Source organism: Pongo pygmaeus, chromosome X (assembly GCF_028885625.2).
Source record: "Pongo pygmaeus isolate AG05252 chromosome X, NHGRI_mPonPyg2-v2.0_pri, whole genome shotgun sequence".
In the NCBI taxonomy this organism is placed as follows: Eukaryota; Metazoa; Chordata; class Mammalia; order Primates; family Hominidae; genus Pongo; species Pongo pygmaeus.
Window position 1 is genome coordinate 80080224 of NC_072396.2, and position 21111 is coordinate 80101334.

Here is a 21111-nt window from a genome sequence, read left to right on the forward strand (position 1 = left end):
GGCAATTAAAAATTCTGTAAAGCTTTTATCCCATTTATAAGTTCTTTTTCTTGATCCAGCTTTTCTTTGTTGCTGTTAAACTTTGATTATTTTCCTGAGCTCTTAAAAAGTTGGCTTTGACAGATTCTTGCTCAATTATTTTGCATTTCTTTTGAGGGAAGACCCTTGGTGCTACTTGTTTCACTATGTTTTCTTGTCCTGTAATATATTAACTCATTATTATTCCTTCAGTGGCAGCTAGAGTAGCCATCTCTGAACCTGTTTTGCATCAGCCAACTCAGAAAACCATGAGAACCTTAGCCTGTGGCCTGGCTAGCATATTGAATGAGATGTCTCTAGTGAGTGTCAGCCCAATCTAAAATTATGTCTTGCTTCTCTTGGTAGAGAATCTTTAAAATCCATAGTCACATATTCCTTCTGGGTATCTTCTAATATTCATTAGGAAATCCTGTAATTGTTTTCTGGAGTTCTATTTATTTTTACTCTGATTATTTATATTACTCTTTAGATATTTAGTATATATTTTTTGAGACAGAGTTTCACTCTTGTTGCCCAGGATGGAGTGCAATGGCACAATCTCAGATCACTACAACCTCTCCCTCCCTGGTTCAAGTGATTCACCTGCCTCAGCCTCCTGAGTAGCTGGGATTATAGGCGCATGCCACCACGCCCAGCTAATTTTGTATTTTTAGTAGAAATGGGGTTTCTCCACATTGGTCAAACTGGTATCGAACTCCTGATGTCAGGTTATCCACCTGCCTTGGCAATCCCAAAGTGCTGGGATTACAGGCATGAGCCACCACTTCTGGCCTTAGGTATTTAGTTTTAATTATATTTATGTGTAAGCCAGAATTAGAGTGGAGCACATCAGGGAGAGCTAATACTTTATACTGTGGTAAGAAAAAAAATACTACCAAGAGTAATACTACTCCAGGTACTCCCATGTACCTTTCTTTATAATTGTCAGGTTACAAAAATCAGACATCAACTTTACCTTACTTAAGCAAAAAAATATAAATGTACAGAATTGGAGGTACCACAGAAGCTCTGGGACCTTAGCAATAGGAGTTGCTGGGTCTTCCTTCTAATACATTGTCATTAAAGTGATTCAGTTACCTACTTTTGGCCTCCCTATGTCTGAGTTCAAAATTGCAACCTTACAAGAGACAGAATCTGATTGGCCCTTGTTTGAATTAGGTGTATCTATCTCTGAATCCATCAGTTATGCCTGGGAAGAATGGGAATAGGATTATATAATACTTGTTAAGTGGTAAAGACTATTTTATAGATAATAAATGTAGAGACATAGAGGTATTATACATAATAATACATGTAAGATATATATTAAGAGGTTCGTTGTAGGAATTGGCTTACATGACTGTGAGATCTGGCTGGTCAAATAAAACATCCAGAGGGCAGATAATCAGGAAGGATAGACCAGACCTGTTGGGCACAAGGTGAGGCTGTTATCCACAGGCAAAATTTATTTTTCTTCAGGGAATCTTCCACTCTTTTCTTAGGGCCTTCCAAAGAGTCTTCCAGATTACCTAGGATAGCCTCCCTTACTTAAATTTAACTGATTGTGGACTTTAATCACATATACAAAACACCTTTACAGCAGCAATTAGTGTTTGATTGAATAATGGGGAACTGTAGCCCAGCCAAATTGACATATAAAAAATGACCATCACATTGAGTAAGGCCCATTTGTGTGGATTTGGGCTCAGCTTTGTAGATTAGAACAAGGTAATAACCATAAAAGGAGACATTGCAGAGATCTGGGGAGATTACCGTATGGGTATCACTAAAATGTCTACTCAACAGCTCTAAGTTTTACATGTGTAGCAGCATAATTTATTAAGTCATTAATTTTTAGGGTTTTTCTTCTCGATGTATTTTGTCCTACCCTATTTCAAAAACAGAGTCAAACTCTGTGCTCTGTTGCCTCAGAGGAGTTAGAACCAAAACCAGTAGATAACTACAGAATATTTCATTTTCCAATTAAAAAAAGCTGCTCACCCAAGGTTAACACAGAATCTACAAAGCCACCAGATTTCAAGTGTAATAAGCAGACATAGATACTGCTGATTTTATTGATAACCCCATTATTTAAGCACCAGACAAGGCTTTTATATACTTTTTCAGTATTTATTTATTTATTTATTTATTTATTTATTTTTCTATAACCTCATATTAGAAGTGAAATTTTCATATTATTCTATGACTTATGGGAGGCCCTCAAAAATGACTTGAATTTTATTGCATTTGGAATTTTTATTTCTTTAATTTTTAAATTTTATTTTAGATTCAGGTGTTACTTCTGCAGGTTTGTCACCTGGGTATATTGCAGAATGCTGAGGTTTGGGGTACAGATGAGCCCATCACCCAGTTACTGAGCATAGTGCCCAGTAGACAGTTTTTCAACCCTGGCTTTCACTCTCAGTCTCCCTTCTAGTAGTCCCAGTTTCTACTGTTGCCATTATTATGTTCATGAGTACCCAATATTTACTACCAATTATAATAGAGATCATGCAGTATTTGGTTTTCTGTTCGTGAGTTCATTTACTTAAAAAAAAAAAAGGCCACCAGCTCCATGCACCTTGCTCTAAAGGACATGATTTTATTCCTTTTAGGACTGAGTAGCACTACATGGTATATATACAGATATATAGATATATATTTGAGATGTGTGTATATAGATATAGAGATCTATAGATCTCTATATCTATATATATCTATATCTATCTATATCTATCTATATCTAACTATATCTATCTATATCTATATATATCTATATATATATACATATCTCACATTTATTTTTCCAATCCACCATTGATGGGCACCTAGGTTGATTCCATGTTTCTGCTGTTGTGACTAGTGCTGCAACGAACATACAAATGCATGTGTCTTTCTTTGTGAGAACGATTTGTTTTCTTTTGGATATATACACAGTAATGGGATTGTTGGGTCAAATGGCAGTTCAGTTTTAAGTTCCTTGAGAAATCTCCAAACTACTTTCCACAGTGGATGAACTGATTTATGTTTCCACCAAAAGAGTATAAGCATTACCTTTTCTCTGCAGTCTCACCAACATCTGTTGTTTCTTCATTTTTTAAATAATAATCATCCTGACTAGTGTGAAATGATATCTAATTGTGCTTTCGATTTGCATTTCTCTGATGATTAATGATACGGAGCATTTTGTCATATGTTTATTGGCCAATTGTATGTCTTATTATTATTACTATTATTATTATTGGTTCATCAATTATTTAAGTATCTTATGGATTCTGGATATTACCCCTTTGTCTTAAGCATAGTTTGTGAATATTTTTTCCATTCTGTAGGTTGTCTGTTTATTCTGTTGATAGTTTCTTTTGCTGTACAAATCTCTTTAGCTTAATTAAGTCTCACTTGTCAATTTTGTTTTTGTTGCATTTGCATTTGAGGATTTAGTCATAAATTCTTTCCCAAGGCTTATGTCCAGAATGGTGTTTCCTACATTTTCTTCTAGGATTCTTATAGTTTGAGGTCACACATTTTAATCTTTAAACCATCTTGAGTTAATTTTTGTATATGGTTAAACTTAATGGTCTAGTTTCATTGTTCTGCATATGGCTATCTAGCACCATTTATTGAATAATGAGTCCTTTCATGATTACCTATATTGATCGACTTTGTCAAAGATCACATGAGTGGAAATGGTTGGCTTTATTTCTAGGTTCTGTATTCTGTTCCAATGGTCTATGTGACTGTTTTTGTACCAGTACCATGCTGGTTTGGTTACTATAGCCTTATGGTATAGTTTGAAGTCAGGTAATATGATGCCTCCAGCTTTGTTCCTTTTGCTTAGGATTGCTTTGGCTATTCAGGCTATTTATTGGTTCCATATGAATTCTAAAATACTTTTTCTAGTTCTGTGAAGAATGTTAATGGTATTTTTGTAGGAATAACATTAATTCTGTACATTGCTTTGGGCAGTATGGCTAATTCAATGATATTGATTCTTCCAATCCATGAGTATAGAATATTTTTCCATTTGTTTGTGTAATCCATGATTTCTTTTAGCAGTGTTTTTTAGTTCTCCTTGTAGAGATGTTTTGCTTCCTTGGTAACATGTATTTTTATGTATTTTACTTTTTTGTGGGACTGTAAGTGGGATTGCATTCTGGATTTGGTTCTCAGCATGTACTTTATGGGTGTACACAAATGTTACTGATTTTTATACATAGATTTTGTTTCCTGAAACTTTGATGAAGTTATTTATAAGTTCCAGCAGGTTTTGGGCAGAGACTATGGGCTTTTCTAGGTATGGAATTACATTGTTCATGAAAAAAAAGTATTTTTACTTCTTCTTTTCCTATTCAGATGCATTTTATTTCTTTCTCTTGCTCAGTCAGAGCTCAGTCAATTGCTCTGGTAGGACTTCCAGTACTATGTTAAATAGGAGTATTAAGAGTGGGCACCCTTGTCTTGTTCCAGTTCTCAAAGTGATGCTTCCAATTTTTGCCCATTCAGTACAATGTTGGCTGTGGGTTTGTCATAGGTGATGCTTATTATTTTGAGGTATGTTTCTTTCATTCCTAGTTTGTGGAGGGTTTTTTTTCCATGAATGGATGTTGGATTTTATCAAAAGCTTTTTCCAAGCCTATTGAGATGATCATATAGTCTTTGTTTTTAATTCTGTTTATATGATGAATCCCATTTATTGGTTTGTGTATTTTGAAACAATTTCCTTGTGTCACTGCAATAAAGCCTACTTGAACATGGTGAATTAACTTTTTGATGTGCTCCTGGATATGGTTTGCTAGTGCTTTTTTGAGGATTTTTGTGTCTATGTTCATCAGGAATAGTGGCCTAGTTTTTTCCCCCTTTTATGTTTTTGCCAGGTATTGGTATTAGAGTAATGCTGGCTTTATAGAATAAGTCAAGAAGGAGTCTCTCCTCCTTGATTTTTATGTATAACTTAGGTAGATTTGGTGCCATCTCTTCTTTGTATGTCTGATAGAATTCCACTCTGAAACCACCTGGTCTGGGGTTTTTCATTGTTGTTGTTTGGTTGGTTGGTATGTTTTTTATTTTTATTTTTACTGATTCAATTTTGGAACTCGATATTAGTCTGTTCAGGATGTCAATTTCTTCCTGATTCAATATTGGGAAACTTTGTTTCCAGGAATTTATCCATTTCATTTGCATGTTCTAGTTTAGATAAATAGAGGTGCCCATCATAGTTTCTAAGAATTTTCAGTATTTCTGTGGGATCAGTGGTAATGTCACCTTTGTGATTTCTGATTGTGCTTATTTGGCTCTTTTCTTTCTCTGTCAATCTAGCTAGTAGTCTATTCATCTGTTTATTCTTTCAAAAAACCAACTTTTGGTTTTGTTGACTCTTTGTATGGATTTTTGGGTCTCAATTTTGTACAGTTCTGCTCTGATTTTAGTTATTTCTTTGTTTCTGCTTGCTTTGGGGTTAATTTGTTATTGTTTTTGTAGTTCTTCTAAGTTTTATGTTAGATTGGTAATTTGAGAAGTCTTTCTGAGGTAGGCGTTTATTGCTATACACTTTTCTCTTAACACTGCTTTTGTTGTATCCCAGAGATTTTGGAATGTTGTGTCTCCATTTTCATTAATTTCAAAGAATGTTTTAATTTCTGCCTTAATTTTGTTGTTTACCCAAAAGTCATTCAGGAGCAAGTTTTTAAAATTTCCATGTAATTCTGTAGTTTCCAAGATCCCCTTGATACTGAATTCTATTTTTATTCTACTGTGGTCTTAGAGTATGGTTGGTTTCATTTTGTTTGTTTGTTTTTTTTCAATTAATTAAGACCTACTTTATTGCTGAGCATGTGGTTGATTTTGGAGTATGTTCAGCGTGTGAATGACATGAATATATATTTTGTGGTTGATGGGTGGAGTATTCTGCAGATGTCTATTAGGTCCAAGTGGTCACGTGTTGAATTTAACTACAGAATTTATTTGTTAATTTTCTTCCTCAGTGATCTCCCTAATGCTGTTAATGGGGGTGTTAAAGTCCCTCACTATTATGGTGTGGCTATCTAAGTCTTTGGTAGGTCTAGAAGTACTTGGTTTATAAATCTGTGTGCTCCAAAGTTGGGTGGAGACATATTAAAATAGATAAATCTTCTTAGAGAATTGAACCTGTTACCATTATTTAATGCCCTTCCTTGTTCTTTTTTACTGTTGTTGGTTTAAAGCCTGTTTTATCTCATATAAGAATAGCACTCCTGCTCTAATTTGTTTTCTGTTTGGCTGATAAATCTTTCTCCAACCTTTTACTTTGAGCCTATGGTTGTTGGTAAGTGAGATGGATCTCCTGAAGACAGCAGATAATTGGGTCACTTTTTAATGCAGCTTGCCACTCTGTGCCATTTACATGGGGCATTTAGACTGTTTACATTAAAGGTTAATATTCATATGTGATGCTTTGATTTTATCATAAAGTGGTTAGCTAGTTCCTTTGTAGTTTCTATTGTATAGTTGCTTTATAGAATCTGTGAGCTATGTACTTAAATATGGTTTTGTCATAGCAGGTATTGTTCTTTTATTTCCATGTTTAGTACTCCCTTAGGAATCTCCTGTATGGCTGGTTTAGTGTAATAAATTATTTTAGCAGTTGCTTGTCTGGAAAAGATTTTATTTCTCCTTCACTTATGAAGCTTAGTTTGACAGGTTATAAAATTCCTGGTTTAATTTTTTTCTAATAATACTAAAAGTAGGCCCCCAAATGTCTTCTGGCTTGTAAGGTTTCTGCTGAGAAGTCCACTGTTAGCCTGATGATGTTCCCTTTGTATGTGATCTGACCTTTTTCTCTAGCTGCCTTTAAGATTTTTTTTTCTTTAGCATTGATCTTGGACAGTCTGGTGACTATATAGATTGGTGATGTTCATTTTGTATAGTATCTTGCAGGCGTTCTCCATCAGACCTTTTGTATCTGGATGTCTATCTCTCTAGCAAGATTTGGAAATTTTTCTTAAATTGTTTCCTCAAACATGTTTTCCAGGTGGTTTACTTTTTCTCTGTCACTCTCAGGAGTGCCAATAATTTGTATCTTTGGTCATTTTACATAATCACATGTTTCTCAAAAGCTTTGTTCATTTTTAAAATTTCTTTCTTCAAGAATGAGATTATGCCCTTTGCAGGAACATGGATGGAGCCCGGGTAATTATTTTTAACAAACAAATGCAGAAACATGGATCCAAATACCACATGTTCTCACTTATAAGTGAAAGCTACATGATGAGAATGCATGGACACATAGAGGAAAACAACACACACTGTGGCCTATCAAACGGTGGAATCAGGAAAAAATCTAATGAGTACTAAACTTAATAACTGGATGATGAAATAATCTGTACAACAAACCCTTATGACACAAATTTACCTATATAACAAACCCACACAACATGTACCCCTGAACTTAAAATAAAAGTTAAATTTAAATGATAAAAGGAAAGCCTTTTTTTTCTTTATTTCCATCTGACTTGGTTAGTCCAGAAGACTGTTCTTCAAACTGTAATATTGTTTATTCTGCTTGATTCAGGCAATTGATAAAGGTTTCCAATGTATTTTTGAAATTTCCTAAATGAGTGCTTCAATTCCAGAAGCACTGGTTTACTTCTTTTAAAGATATTGATCTCTTATTTCCTGGATTGCTTTAGAAGTTTTTGTGTGTGTGTGTTGATTTTCAAATATGTCTTGAATCTCTTTGAGTTTCCTTGCCATCTGTATTAGCAAATTTTTGCACTTCCATAAGGAAATACGTGAGATTGGGTAATTTATAAAGAAAAGAGGTTTAATTGGCCCATAATTCTGCAGGCTGTACATAAAGGATGGCTAAGGAGGCCTCAGAAACATACAATCATTGCAGAAGGCAAGGGAAAAGCAGGCACATCTTCACATGGCCAGCCAGGAGAAACAGAGAAGGGAGGAAGATACTACACATATTTAAACAACCAAATATTATGAGAACTCACTCACAGTTAGGAGAACAGCACTCAGGGTGACAGTGTTAATCCACTAGACACCAACCCCATTGTATTAGTCCATTTTCACATTGCTATAAAGAGATACAAAAGACTGGGTGTATTAGTCCATTTTGTTGCTGATAATAAAGACATACCTGAAACTGAGTAATATATATTAAAAAAGAGATCTAATTGACTCACAGTTCAGCATGGCTGGAGAGGCCTCAGGAAACTTAAAATCATAAGGAAAGGGGAAACAAACACATCCTTCTTCACATGGCAGCAGCAAAAGAATTGCTAAGCAAAAGGGGAAAAAGCCTTTTATAAAACCATCAGATCTAGTGAAAACTCACTCACTATCATGAGAACAGCATGAGGGTGGCCACCCCAGTGATTAAATTATGTCCCACTGGGTCCCCTTTATGACACGTGGGGATTATCAGGACTACAATTTAGGATGAAATTGGGTTGGGGACACAAGGCCTAACCGTATAATTCTGCTCCTGGCCCCTCTCAAATCTCGTGTCTTCAATTTCAAAACCAATCATGCCTTCCCAATAGTCCCCAAAGAGTTAACTCATTTCAGCATTAACTCAAAAATCTAAATCCAAAGTCTCATCTGAGACAAGGCGAGACCCTTTCATCTAGGAGCCTGTAAAATCAAAAGCAAGTTAGTTACTTCCAAGACACAATGGGGGTACAGGCATTGAATAAATGCTCCTTTTTCAAAAGAAAGAAATTTGCCAAAACAAAGGAGCTACAGTCCCCATGCAAGTCGGAAATCCAGTGGGACAGTTATTAAATCTTAAAGCTCTGAAATCATCTCCTTTGACTACATGTCTCACACCCAGGGCACCCTGATGCAAGAAGTGGAGTGCCACAGTCTTGAGCAGCTCCACCCCTGTGGCTTTGCAGGGTACAGCACCCATCCCAGCTGCTTTAACAGCCTGTCATTGAGTATCTGTGGCTTTTACAGGTGCACAGTGAAAGCTGTCAGTGAATCTACCATTCTGAGGTCTGGAGGACAGTGGCCCTCTTCTCACAGCTCCACTAGGCAGTGCCCCAGTGGAGACTCTGTGTGGAGGCTCCAAATTTTTCTTCCACATTGCCCTAGCAGAGGTTCTCCATGAGGGCTCCACTCCTGCAGCTAACTTCTGTACAGACATTCAGGCATTCCTGTGCATCCTCTGAAATCTATGCAGAGTTCTCCAAACCTCAATTCTTGATTTCTGTGCACCCACAGGACCAACATCACAAGTAAGCTGCCGAGGCTTGGGGCTTGAACCCTCTGAAGTAAAGGCCTGAGCTGTACATTGGCCCTTATAGCCATGGCTGGAGCTGAAGCAGCTGGTACACAGGGCACCAGGTCACGAGGCTACATAGAGAACGGGTGCCCTGGGACCAGTCTACAAAATGATTTTTTTCCTCCTCGGCCTCTAAGCCTGTGATTGGAGAGGCTGCTCTGAAGGTCTCTGACACCCTAGAGATATTTTCCCCATTGTCTTGGTGATTAACATTCAGCTTCTTGTTAATTATGCATATTTCTGCAACAGACTTGAATTTCTTTCAAAAAAAGGGTTTTTCTTGTCTACTGTATCATCAGGTTGCAAATTTTTCAAACTTTTATGCTCTACTTCCACTTGAATGTTTTGCTGCTTAGATATTTCTTCTGCCAGATACCCTAAATTATCTTTCTCAAGTTCAAAGTTCCACAGATCTCTAGGGCAGGGGAAAAATGCTGCCAGTCTCTCTGCTAAAGGATAACAAGAGTCACCTTTGCTCCAGTTTCCAACAAGTTTCTCATCTCCATCTGAGACCACCTCAGCCTGGACTTTATTGTCCATATCACTATAAGCATTTTGGTTAAAGCCATTCATCAAGTCTCTAAAAAGTCCCAAACTTGCCCACATCTTCCTGTCTTCTGAGCCCTCTAATTCTCTACGAAGTTCCAAACTTTCCCACCTTTTCCTGTCTTCTTGTGAGCCCTTCAAACAGTTCCAACCTTTGCCTGTTACCCAGTTCCAAAGTCACTTCCACACTTTGGGTGTCCTTATAGCAGTGCCCCACTGTCTGTGGTAACAATTTACTGTATTAGTCCATTCTGATTCTGCTAATAAAAGGCATATCCAAGACTGGTTAATTTATAAAGAAAAGAGGTGTAATGGACTCACAGTTCAGCATGGCTTGGGAGGCCTCAGGAAATTTATAATCATGGAGGAAGGGGAAACAAACATGTCTTTCTTCACTTGGCAGCAGCAAAAAGAAGTGCCAAGAAAAGGGAGAAAGCCCCTTGTAAAATCATCAGATTTCATGAGAACTCACTCATTGTCATGAGAACCACATGAGAGTAACCACCCATGATGATTAAATTACTTCCCACCAGGCCCACTTCATGACACGTGGGTAATATGGGAACTACAATTCAAAATGAGATTTTGGGGGGACACAGCCAAACCATATCACTGGGGTAATTTATTTTAGAAAAGGTTTAATTGCTTAACAGTTCTGCATGGCTGGGAAGGCCTCAGGAAACTTACAATCATGGCAGAAGGAGAAGAGGCATGTATTGCATGGCAACAGGTGAGAGAGAGTATGTGTGAATAGATGGAACTGTCAAACACTTATAAAACCATCAGATCTTGTGAGAACTCACTCAGTATCATGAGAACAACATGAGGGAAATTACCTCCATGATCCAATCACCTCCCACCAGGCCTCACCAACAACACTGAGGATTACAATTGAACATGAGATTCAGGTAGAGACACATATCCAAACCATATCATTCCCCCCTTGGGCCCTCACAAATCTCATGTTCTTCTCACATTGATGAAATTGGAAATCATCATTCTCAGTAAACTATCACAAGAACAAAAAACCAAACACCGCATATTCTCACTCATAGGTGGGAATTGAACAATGAGAACACATGGACACAGGAAGGGGAACATCACACTTTGGGGACTGTTGTGGGGTGGGGGGAGGGGGGAGGGATAGCACTGAGAGATATACCTAATGCTAGATGACGAGTTGGTGGGTGCAGCGCACCAGCATGGCACATGTATACATATGTAACTTACCTGCACATTGCGCACATGTACCATAAAACCTAAAGTATAATAATAATAATAATAATAATAAAAGAAAAAAAAAAAAAGAAAAATACAATCATGCCTTCCCCAAAGTCTTAACTCATTCCAGCATTAACTCAAAAGTCCACAGTCCAAAGCTTCATTTGGGACAAAGAAAGTCTCTTCCAACTATGAACCTTTAAAATCAAACCCAAGTTAGTCACTTCACAAATACATTGAGGATATAGGCATTGGTTGAATATTCCCATTCCAAAAGAAAGATATTGACCAAAAAGCAGGGGCTACAGGCCCCACGCAAGTCTGAAATCCAGCAGGGCAGTCATTAAGTCTTAAAGTTCCAAAATAATCTCTTTTGACTCTATGTTTCACATCCAGGGTACACTGATGCAAGAGGTGGGCTCCCAAGGCCTTGGGAATCTCCAGCCCTGAGGCTTTGCAGGGTACAAGCACAACAGCTGCTTTCACAGGTTGACACTGAGTGCCTACAGCTTTTCCAGGTACATGATGCAAGCTGTCAGTGGATCTACCATTCTGGGGTTTCAAAAATAGTGGCCCCCCTTCTCACAACTTCACTAGGCACTACCCCAGTGGGGACTCTGTGTGGAGGCTCTAACCCCACATTTTTCCTTCACATTGCTTTAGCAGAGGTTCTCCATGAGAGTTCCACCTCTGCAGCAGGCTTCTGCCTGGACATCCAGGCTTTTTCATACACCCTCTGAAATCTAGGCAGAGGCTCCCAAGCCTCAACTCTTGTACTGTGTGCACCTGGAAGCTTAACGCCATGTGAAAGCTGCCAAGGCTTATGGCTTGCACCGTCTGAAGCAGTAGCCTAAGCTTTATCTAGGGCCATTTTAGCCATGGCTGGATCTGGATTGGCTAGGATGCAGAGAGCTATGTCCTGAGGTTGTTCAGAGCAATGCAGAATGGTGCAGACCATTATTCCCTCCTAGGTTTCTGGGCCTGTGATGCAAGGGGTTGCCTCAAAAGCCTCTGAAATGCCTTCAAGGAATTTTTCCCATTGTCTCTAGGAAATTCTAAATTTCCCTTTATCTTCCTGTCTTCTTCTGAGCCTTCCACACTCTTCCAAACTCTGCCCATTACCCAGTTCCAAAGCCACTTTCACATTTTCAGGTAACTATAGCAAACTCCACTCTCAGTACCAATTTTCTGTGTTAGTCCATTCTCACTCTGCTGTAAAAATTACCTGACACTGGGGAATTTATAAAGAAAAAAAGGTTAATTGGCTCATAATTCTGCAGGCTGTATAGAAAGCATGACTGTGGAGGCCTCAGGAAACTTACAATTATGGCAAACATTGAAAGAGAAGCAGGCACATCTTCACATGGCCAGAGCAGGAGGAACAGAGAGAGAGGGGAGGTGTTACCCACTTTCAAACAAGCAGATCTTGTGAAAAATCACTCAGTATCATGAGAACAGCCCCCAGGGGGTGGTATTAAACCATTAGAAACCACCCCCATGATCCAATCACTTCCCTCCAGGTCCAAGATTCAACAGTGAGGAATACAATTGAACATAAGATTTGGGTGGGGACACAGATCCAAACCATATCGCAATCCATGCTTCGAATTATTTGTCTGTCATTTCTGAGTTTTCATTTTGACTAGGAGCCATAGCTAGAGAACTAAGCAATCCTTTGGTTGTGTCACTACATTCAGATTTTTTATGGTGTCACAATTCTTGTGCTGGTTCCTTCTCATCTGGAGACCCTCGCACTTCTAATTTTTGTAATTATTTTCATGAGGGTAGGGTTTTTTCTATTTCTTTCTTTCCCTATAATATGATCGGGTTGTTCCTTACCTTTCCTTTCTCTTCCTCCCTAGGTGGTTGACTACACAGAATGCTGGGTATGGTCATTTGGTTTGCTTCTATAGCTCTATGAACTTTTTTGGCAGGTTTTGTATTGAGTTGTGCAGATTGACCTACAAGCCAGTAGATGGAGTTTATAGGTACGAGCCAGCTACAGCCAGTGCGACCGGGTATATACTTGATCCTAATTTGCTGGGAGTAGCTCTCTGTTGCCTCAGACAATGGGCTGATGCATGGAATGCATAGAGTTCTGAATTCCCTGCACAACCCATGGGGCAGAGCCATGCTGAGTGGGCCTGGGCCAGGTAGGTCTGCTTACAGATCCTCTGATGGTGGGCACAATTGCTAGCACCGAGGAAGAATCCAGTGGGAGATCACCTAGTGCCCTGAGGTGTGCCTAGGTGTGGAGCTGGGAAACCTCCTTAGCCCCAACTTCTCTACATGGGGTTGGAGGGTGGCCTAAACTCCTCATCCAAGAGAGTGGGTGCTCTAGATGCCTAAAGATTGCCTGGGTGTGGAGCAGGGAGTTCCCCTGCACCAAGATCTCTGCACAAGAGGAGTAGGGTAATTCAGTGCTGAACCAGGCAAGCAAGTACTCTGAACGCCTGGAGATCTGCCTGCATGTGGAGTGTAGAGAGCCCCACTGCACCATGATCTATGCCCAGGAAGGGTCTGTTGGCTCAGGCTGCTGAACCAAACGAGTGGTTGCTCTGAATGCCTAGAGATCTTCCTGTACATGGATCTCAGAAGGCCCCCTGCACCAAGAACTCTGTGCAGGAGGGATGGGGGTGACTGAGGCTGCTGAACCAAGCAAGCAGTTGTTCTGAATGCCTGTAGATCTGCCTGGGCATGTAGCAGAGAGAGCCCCCCTGCACCAGGATCTCTGCACAGGAAAGATGAGACAGCTCAAGCTGATCCAGGAAATCTGGTGCTCTGAATGCCTGGAGATCTCCCTGTGCATGAAGCAGACAGGGCCTCCCTGCACCAACATTTCTGCACAGGAAGGTGGGGTGGGACAGACTGTTGAATCAGATGAGGAAGTGCTCCAAATGCTTAAAGATCTGTCTGAGTATGGAGTGTAGAAAGCCTCACTGTATCGTCATGTATGCCCAGGAAAAGTGGGGTGGTTCAGGCTGCTGAACAAGGTAAATGGGTGCTCTGAATGCCTGGACATCTGCCTCAGCATGAAGTGTAGTGGGCCACACTGCACTACAGTCTCAGGGGAGCAGGTTGGGGCATCCAGCAATTGCACATACAGACAAGTTCCAGGTTGCAAAGCTGGCCCTGACTGCAAGTCTTGCCACCCAGGAAAAACTGCACCTGTAGTAGCTCTCCTCCCACCTTAAGATTTTGATGGCAGAGAGCACAATTTCAGCACCCACTGATGAGGCACTGTCACCAGTTCTGGCTATGGAGGTCTCTATCCAACTCCAGAGCAGGCTTTCCAATCTCTGGCCTGAGACTAACATGCTTTTGTGGCCATGCTGCCAGGTCACCAGAAAAATGGTTCAGTTTGTATGTGCCTGGATTTTAAAATGGCATCCTTCTCTTGGTCCTAGGTCTGGGAAAATGTCTACAGCTTTTACCAGTGCCTTTCTCTCATACTATCTCCAAGCCTTTCTCCACATCCATTCCAAGGCTTGGGAGAAACAAGGTGTCTTCCCTCAGCCTGGGTTGCTTGGCTCTCCAGTGGAAAAATTAGTCTTAGAGAGAGACTCTCTGCCTCTCTCTTGTACTAGGTTTTCACTCACTTTTATCAGCTTGACACCATCACATGGGCTGTTTGCTGGTATTCTACTCCTTAGGATCTGGGGAGTCCTTCATGATTCCATGGACTCCTATCTTCCTTCTTGAATTAAAACTCACTGAGTTGATCTTTATGCACTACTTTCCCATGTACAAGTGGCTGTAGCATGCTAAAAGCCTCTAATCCATCACCTTGGGGGAAAAAACTTGAGATTTTGTTAAATAAGTAGTTTTCAGCTGCTTCTGTCACAAAAAGAAAACTATGTGAGAAAACAGATAAGTTGTTTCACTATAGCAACCATTTTACTATCTATATGTTTCCCATAACATGTCATAAACCTCAAATATACATAATAAAATTTATTTTTATGGAAATATCAGAATAGCAAAATAGATAACCCAGCTGGATTATCACTAAGAGTCATAGAAGCAGTCATATTCTAGTATCTGGTTTAATAGAAATGATCTGGTAATTAGTCTACAGGTGTTTGACAATAGACAGAAAGATGTTGATATGCAGGACTTTCACCAGCAAGATTTAAATATGCAGTAGAAACAAAGGATAAAAACTAGGCACAGAAGTCAAGGTGTGAGACCTGGGGATCCCATAATGGTGGATGACTTTCTTCATAAATGAAGTAGCCATGGTCTATGCTGTAAAGGAGATGAAAGAGTATACTTCCCATGAACATGGTAGCCATGGAGTTGGATGATTTGTTTTATACACAACATAACCATTAACAAGACAGAGAAAAAGATGGGAGATATTTTATAATCAATGTAGCCATGACTGACACAGATGCAGAAAAATGAAGCACAGATGCTTATTTCACGAAGAAAAGTAACTAAACTGAAACTTGAAGACTTCTTTTGTGAGCAAAGTGGCCATGGCCAATGCCAACAAAGAGATGATAGTCTTGTTCATGAACAAAGTAGACACAGTAGCTGGAGAAGCAAGATGAGGAGGAAAGTTTTTTCTTGAACAAAGTAGCCATGTAAGAAATGCAAACAGGATGATGGAAGATTTACTTTGTGAAGCTATGGTTGGCACAGTTTGGGAGATCAAAGATTTATTTTATGAACCAGGAGAAACAGCTAGTGTGGACTAGAAAGCAAACATCTTTTGTGAATAAAGCATCACCAGTGGTGCTGACAAAGAGGTGAAAGACTTTTTTCCTAAGCAAGATAGCCATGGCCAATTCAAGGAACAACAGGGAAGATTTTTCATTAAAAAATGTATCCATGGACTGGGTGTGGTGGCTTATGCCTGTAATCCCAGCACTTGGAAGTCAGAGTCAGGAGGATCATCTAAGGTCAGGAGTTCATGAGCATCCTGGCCAACACGGTGAAAGCCCGTCTCTACTAAAAATACAAAATTACCTGGGCATGGTAACACATGCCTGTAATCTCAAATATTTGGGAGGCTGAGGCAGGAGAATCACTTGAACCCGGGAGGCAGAGGTTGCAGTGAGCTGAGATAGTGCCCTTGCACTCCAGCCTGGGTGACAGAGCAAGACCCTGTCTCAAAAATACATAAATAAGTAGATAAATAAATAAAAATAAAAATAAAAAATGTACCCATGGTTATTGTAGTCATGGGAGGTTGAACAATTATTCATGAACAAAAGCACTTATAGCTTGAGCTCTTTATATATTTTCTTTTTCTTATTGATTCACATTATATGTAATATGCAAAAATAATACTAGATAACACTTCTAGCACTTACTGTGCATTTTAGGTATTTTACATACATTAATGTATTTAACCTTGAAAATAACACTATAAGTTAAATATTATTGTTATTTTTATCCCTGTCTTTTTTTATGAATTAGAGGCAGCTATATTATGAATTAGAGGCAGCTATAACTTGGGAAGACGTTGATATTGAAGGCTTCTTTCGTGACCAAAATAAATACAGCTGTAGAAGACATGTAATCAGAAGATTTTTATCTTGATTATTGTATTAGTCTGTTCTCATGCTGCTAATAAAGACATATCTGGCCAGGAGCGGTGGCTCACACCTGTAATCCCAGCACTTTGGGAGGCCAAGGCTGACCTGCAGTCAGGAGTTCAAAACCAGCCTGGCCAACATGGTGTACCTGTCTCTACTAAAAACACACACACAAAAATCTAGCTGGGGTCAGTGGTGGGCACCTGTAATCACAGCTACTTGGGAGGCTGAGGCAGGAGAATCACTTCAGCCTGAGAGGTGGAGGTTGTTGTGAGCTGAGATCATGCCACTGCACTCCAGCCTGGGTGACATAGTGAGACTCCATCAAAAAAAAAAAAAAACAAAGGCATATCCAAGACTGGGTAATTTATAAAGGAAAGAGGTTTAATTGACTCACAATTCCACATAGCTGGGAAGGCCTCACAATCATAGTGGAAAGCAAAAGGCACATATTACATGGCAGCACACAAGAGAGAATGAAAGCCAAGCAAAAGGGGTTTCCCCTTCTAAAATCATAAGATCTCATTAGTTTTATTCACTACCACAAGAAGAGTATGGGGGAAAACCACTTCTATGATTCAATTATCTCTGACTGGGTCCCTCCCACAACACGTGGGAATTATGGGAGCTACAATTCAAGATGAGATTTGAATGAGGACACAACCAAAGCATATTATTTCACACCTGGTCACTCCCAAATCACATGTCCTCACATTTCAAATCCAATCATGCCTTCCCAACAGTCCTCAAAATCTTAACTCATTTCCACATTAAATCAAAAGTTCACAGTCCAAAGTCTTATCCAAGACAAGGCAAGTCCCTTCTGACTGTAAGCATGTAAAATCAAAAGCCAGTTAGTTACTTCCTAGATACAATGGAGGTATAGACATTGGATAAATATGCCCATTCCAAATGGGAGAAATGGCCCCAATGAAGGGGCTACAGGCCCCATGCAAGTCCAAAATACACTGGGGCAGTCAAATCTTAAAGCTGCAAAATGATCTCCTTTGACTCCATGTCTCACATTCAGGTCATGCTGATGCAAGAGGTGGGTTCCCATTTTCTTGGGCAGCTCTACCCCTGTGGCTTTGCATGGTGTAGCCCAACTCTTGGCTGCTTTCAAGGGGTGGCATTGAGTGTCTGCAGTTTTTCCAGGTGCACAGTGCAAGCTGTTGGTTGATATACCATTCTGGGGTCTGGAGGATGGTGGCCCTCTTTTCACAGCTCCACTAGGCAGTGCCCCATTGGGGACTGTAGGAGGGGGACACTGACCTCGATTTCCCTTCTGCACTGCCCTAGCAGAGGTTCTCCATAAGAGCCCCACCACTTCAGCAAACTGCTGCCCAGACATACAGACATTTACATACATCCTCTGAAATCTAGGTGGAGGTTTCCAAACCTCAATTATTGACTTCTGTGCACCCACAGGCCCAACACCACATGTAAGCCACCAAGTCTTGGGGCTTGCACATTCTGAAGTAATGGCCTAAGCTCTACATTGACCCATTTTAGCCAGTGCTGGAGCTGAAGCAGCTGGGATGCAGGGCACCATGTCCTGAGGTTGCATAGAGCAGTAAGGCCCTGGGCCCAGCCCACAAAACCATTTTTCCCTCCTAGGCCTCCAGGCCTGTGATAGGAGGGGCTGCTGTGAAGGTCTCTGACATAACCTGGAGACATTTTTCCCATTGTCTTGGTGACAAGACTAGGGCTGCCTAAGAGTTGCAGTCCTTATGGCCTAGACTGTCTTTCAAGTTTACTTGGAGACACGGAGTGCTGTAGCCCTTGGTGGCAACGTTTGCAAGCACTCAAGATCAGATTGCTGGGACTGGCGATTCCCCTCTGGCTAGGCTCCTCATTATTTATGCAAATTTTTGCAGCCAGCTTGAATTTCTCCACAGAAAATGGTATTTTCTTTTCTATCACATTGTTGGACTGCAAATTTTCCAAAATTGTATGCTCTTCTTCCTCTTCAATGCTTTGCTGCTTAGAGATTTCTTCTGCCAGATACTCTAAATTATCTCTCTCAAGTTCAAAGTTCTACAGATCTCTAGGATAGAAGAAAAATGGTGCCAGTCTTTTTGCATAGCAAAAGTGACCTTTACTCCAGTTCCTAACAAGTTCCTCTTCTCCATCTGAGACCACTTCAGCCAGGATTTTATTGTCCATATCACTATTAGCATTTTGGTCAAAGCCATTCAACAAGTCTCTAGGAAGTTTCAAACTTTCCCACACCTTCCTGTCTTCGGAGCCCTCCAGGTCTCTAGGAAGTTCCAAACTTTCCCACATTTTTCTATCTTCTTCTGAGCCTTCCAAACTGCTTCAATCTCTTCCTGTTACCCAGTTCCAAAGTGGCTTCCAGATTTTTGGGTATCTCTACAGCAGTGCCCCACTCCTAGTGCCAATTTACACCATTACCCTATTCTCATGCTGCTAATAAAGACATACCCAAAACTGGGTAGTTTATAAAGGAAAGAGGTTTGATTGACTCAAAATTCTGCATGGCTGGGGAGGCCTCACAGTCATGGTGGAAGGTGAAAGTCTAGTCTTACATGGCAGCAGACAGGAGAGAATGAGAGCCAAGCAAAAGGGATTTCTCCTTCTAAAACCATCAGATCTCATGAGACTTATTCACTGCCATGAGAACAGTATGGGAAAACCACCCTCATGGTTCAATTATCTCCCACAAGGTCCCTCCCACAACACGTGGGAATTATGGGAGCTACAATTCAAGATGAGATTTTGGTGGAGACACAGCCAAACCATATCGACTACAATAAATAAAGATGATGAGAATATGAAAATAGTAAACTTCCTTTATACCCTATATAAGATTACCTCTGTGGTAGAGGTGGAGTTGAAAGGTTTCTTTCTTGGGCAGAGCATAGATAGCTAGATAAAACCTGAATGTAGAAGACATTTTTTATGACAAAAACAAAAATAAGTGGTAAGGAAAGAATGCAGAGGATATTATTCATAATTAGTGCAGTTCTGGCTGTGGAAAACATCTCATGGTAAGTCCTCTTCATTATGTTTGACAGCTGAAGAAAAATATTACAATAACATTGATATGCTTTTCAATAAATGTAGATTAATTATTTAAGGCAATTAAATTATAAATGAGGGAGAGTAAAAGTATATAAAAGGAGGTAAGATTTTTTATGTTTCACTAGTGTTTGTAAAATATAGACACCAGTAAACTGTGTTAAGTTGTGTATATATAACGTACTAAGAGCCACCACTAAAATAGTCATCAAAGGCATACATACAATAACACCAAAGAAAAGTAAAAATGGATTTCTAAAAATATTCATGTAACTCACAGTATGACAGAAAAATAAAATGGAGAAAAAATGGTAAATTTAAGCTCTTGCATTTTAATAATTATATTAATGCAAATAGTCTAAATGCATTAGTTAAATAACAGAATGAGAATGATATCAGCAAAATGGCAAGTAGGCAGCTCTGAACTCCCATCCCTCTACAGAAACAACGAGGAAAAACTCAGAAACTAACTGTTAGAACTCTGAACAACAAAAGTTTATATCAACTAAGCAAATGCTGAGTCAAGAAAAAGGCAACTTAAAAATAATAGAAAAACTGTGTCATTTTTACTTGCTTTTTCTCTCACCTCTCAGCATCTCTCTGCTGCCTTACCAAGATTGGCCACAGTCTTAAAGTTGAGTGCCCATATTCCCAGTGCGGGACCTTGGTCCTTATTTCCAGAGGGAGCCAAGCAGAGTTCTCTCAAAAATAATTGTTTCTCTATCCTAAACTGCCTAGAGAAATGCACAAGGCAACTGAATCTGTGTCACCTAACTGGGAACGCACTTGGAGCTGAAAAGGGGCAGGCAAGCTCAAAAACATTCTAAGGCAATTGAAAAACTCAGAAAATCATAGAGCAAAAGATTACAGATGAGGAAAACAATATGTCACCCATAGCTGGGATTAAAAGCCATGGAGAAAGTTTCTTTGGGAAATGAGGGTGTTAAAGAGTAATCATGGTATACTAAGGAATTTAAAAACTCCACATACCCACCCAGGATAGGAAACATGCTCAGAAATGACCTCAAAAGACTCCAAGTTTTCACCACTGGCTTATCTATATGCTCAGGGAAATAAGGAAGTGAAGGCTTAGGCAAAATTAGAAATGGCCTGGCTAAGTATAAAAGAAGTGCCTGGAATAAAGTCAACCTGCAAAGACTGGGAAAGGCGGTTTTTGTTGTTGTTGTTGTTGTTGTTTTTGTTTGTTGGTTTCTTTTGTTTTTTGTTTTTTTTTTTTAGACGGAGTCTTACATTGTTACCCAGTCTGGAGTGCAATGGTGTGATCTTGGCTCACTGCAACCTCCATCTCCTGGGTTCAAGTGATTCTCCTGCCTCGGCCTCCCTAGTAGCTGGGATTACAGGTGACCGCCACCACGCTTAGCTAATTTTTTGTATTTTTAGAAGAGAGGGGGTTTCACCATGTTGGCCAGGCTGGTCTCAAACTCCTGACCTCATGATTCACCC

General features: G+C 39.8%; 1 long non-coding RNA gene across 2 annotated transcripts in view; it reads right to left on the minus strand.

Annotated features, from left to right (window-relative positions):
• Window positions 1-21111, minus strand: part of LOC129024676 (uncharacterized) — a 348709-nt gene that overhangs the window by 185527 nt on the left and 142071 nt on the right. The window contains exon 2 of one of the 2 annotated variants that reach the window (XR_008497120.1): window positions 7998-8080. The exons of the other annotated variant lie outside the window; for it this stretch is intronic. This is a non-coding gene — a long non-coding RNA (uncharacterized LOC129024676). The remainder of the gene's footprint in view (window positions 1-7997; window positions 8081-21111) is intronic. 2 annotated transcript variants of the gene reach the window in all.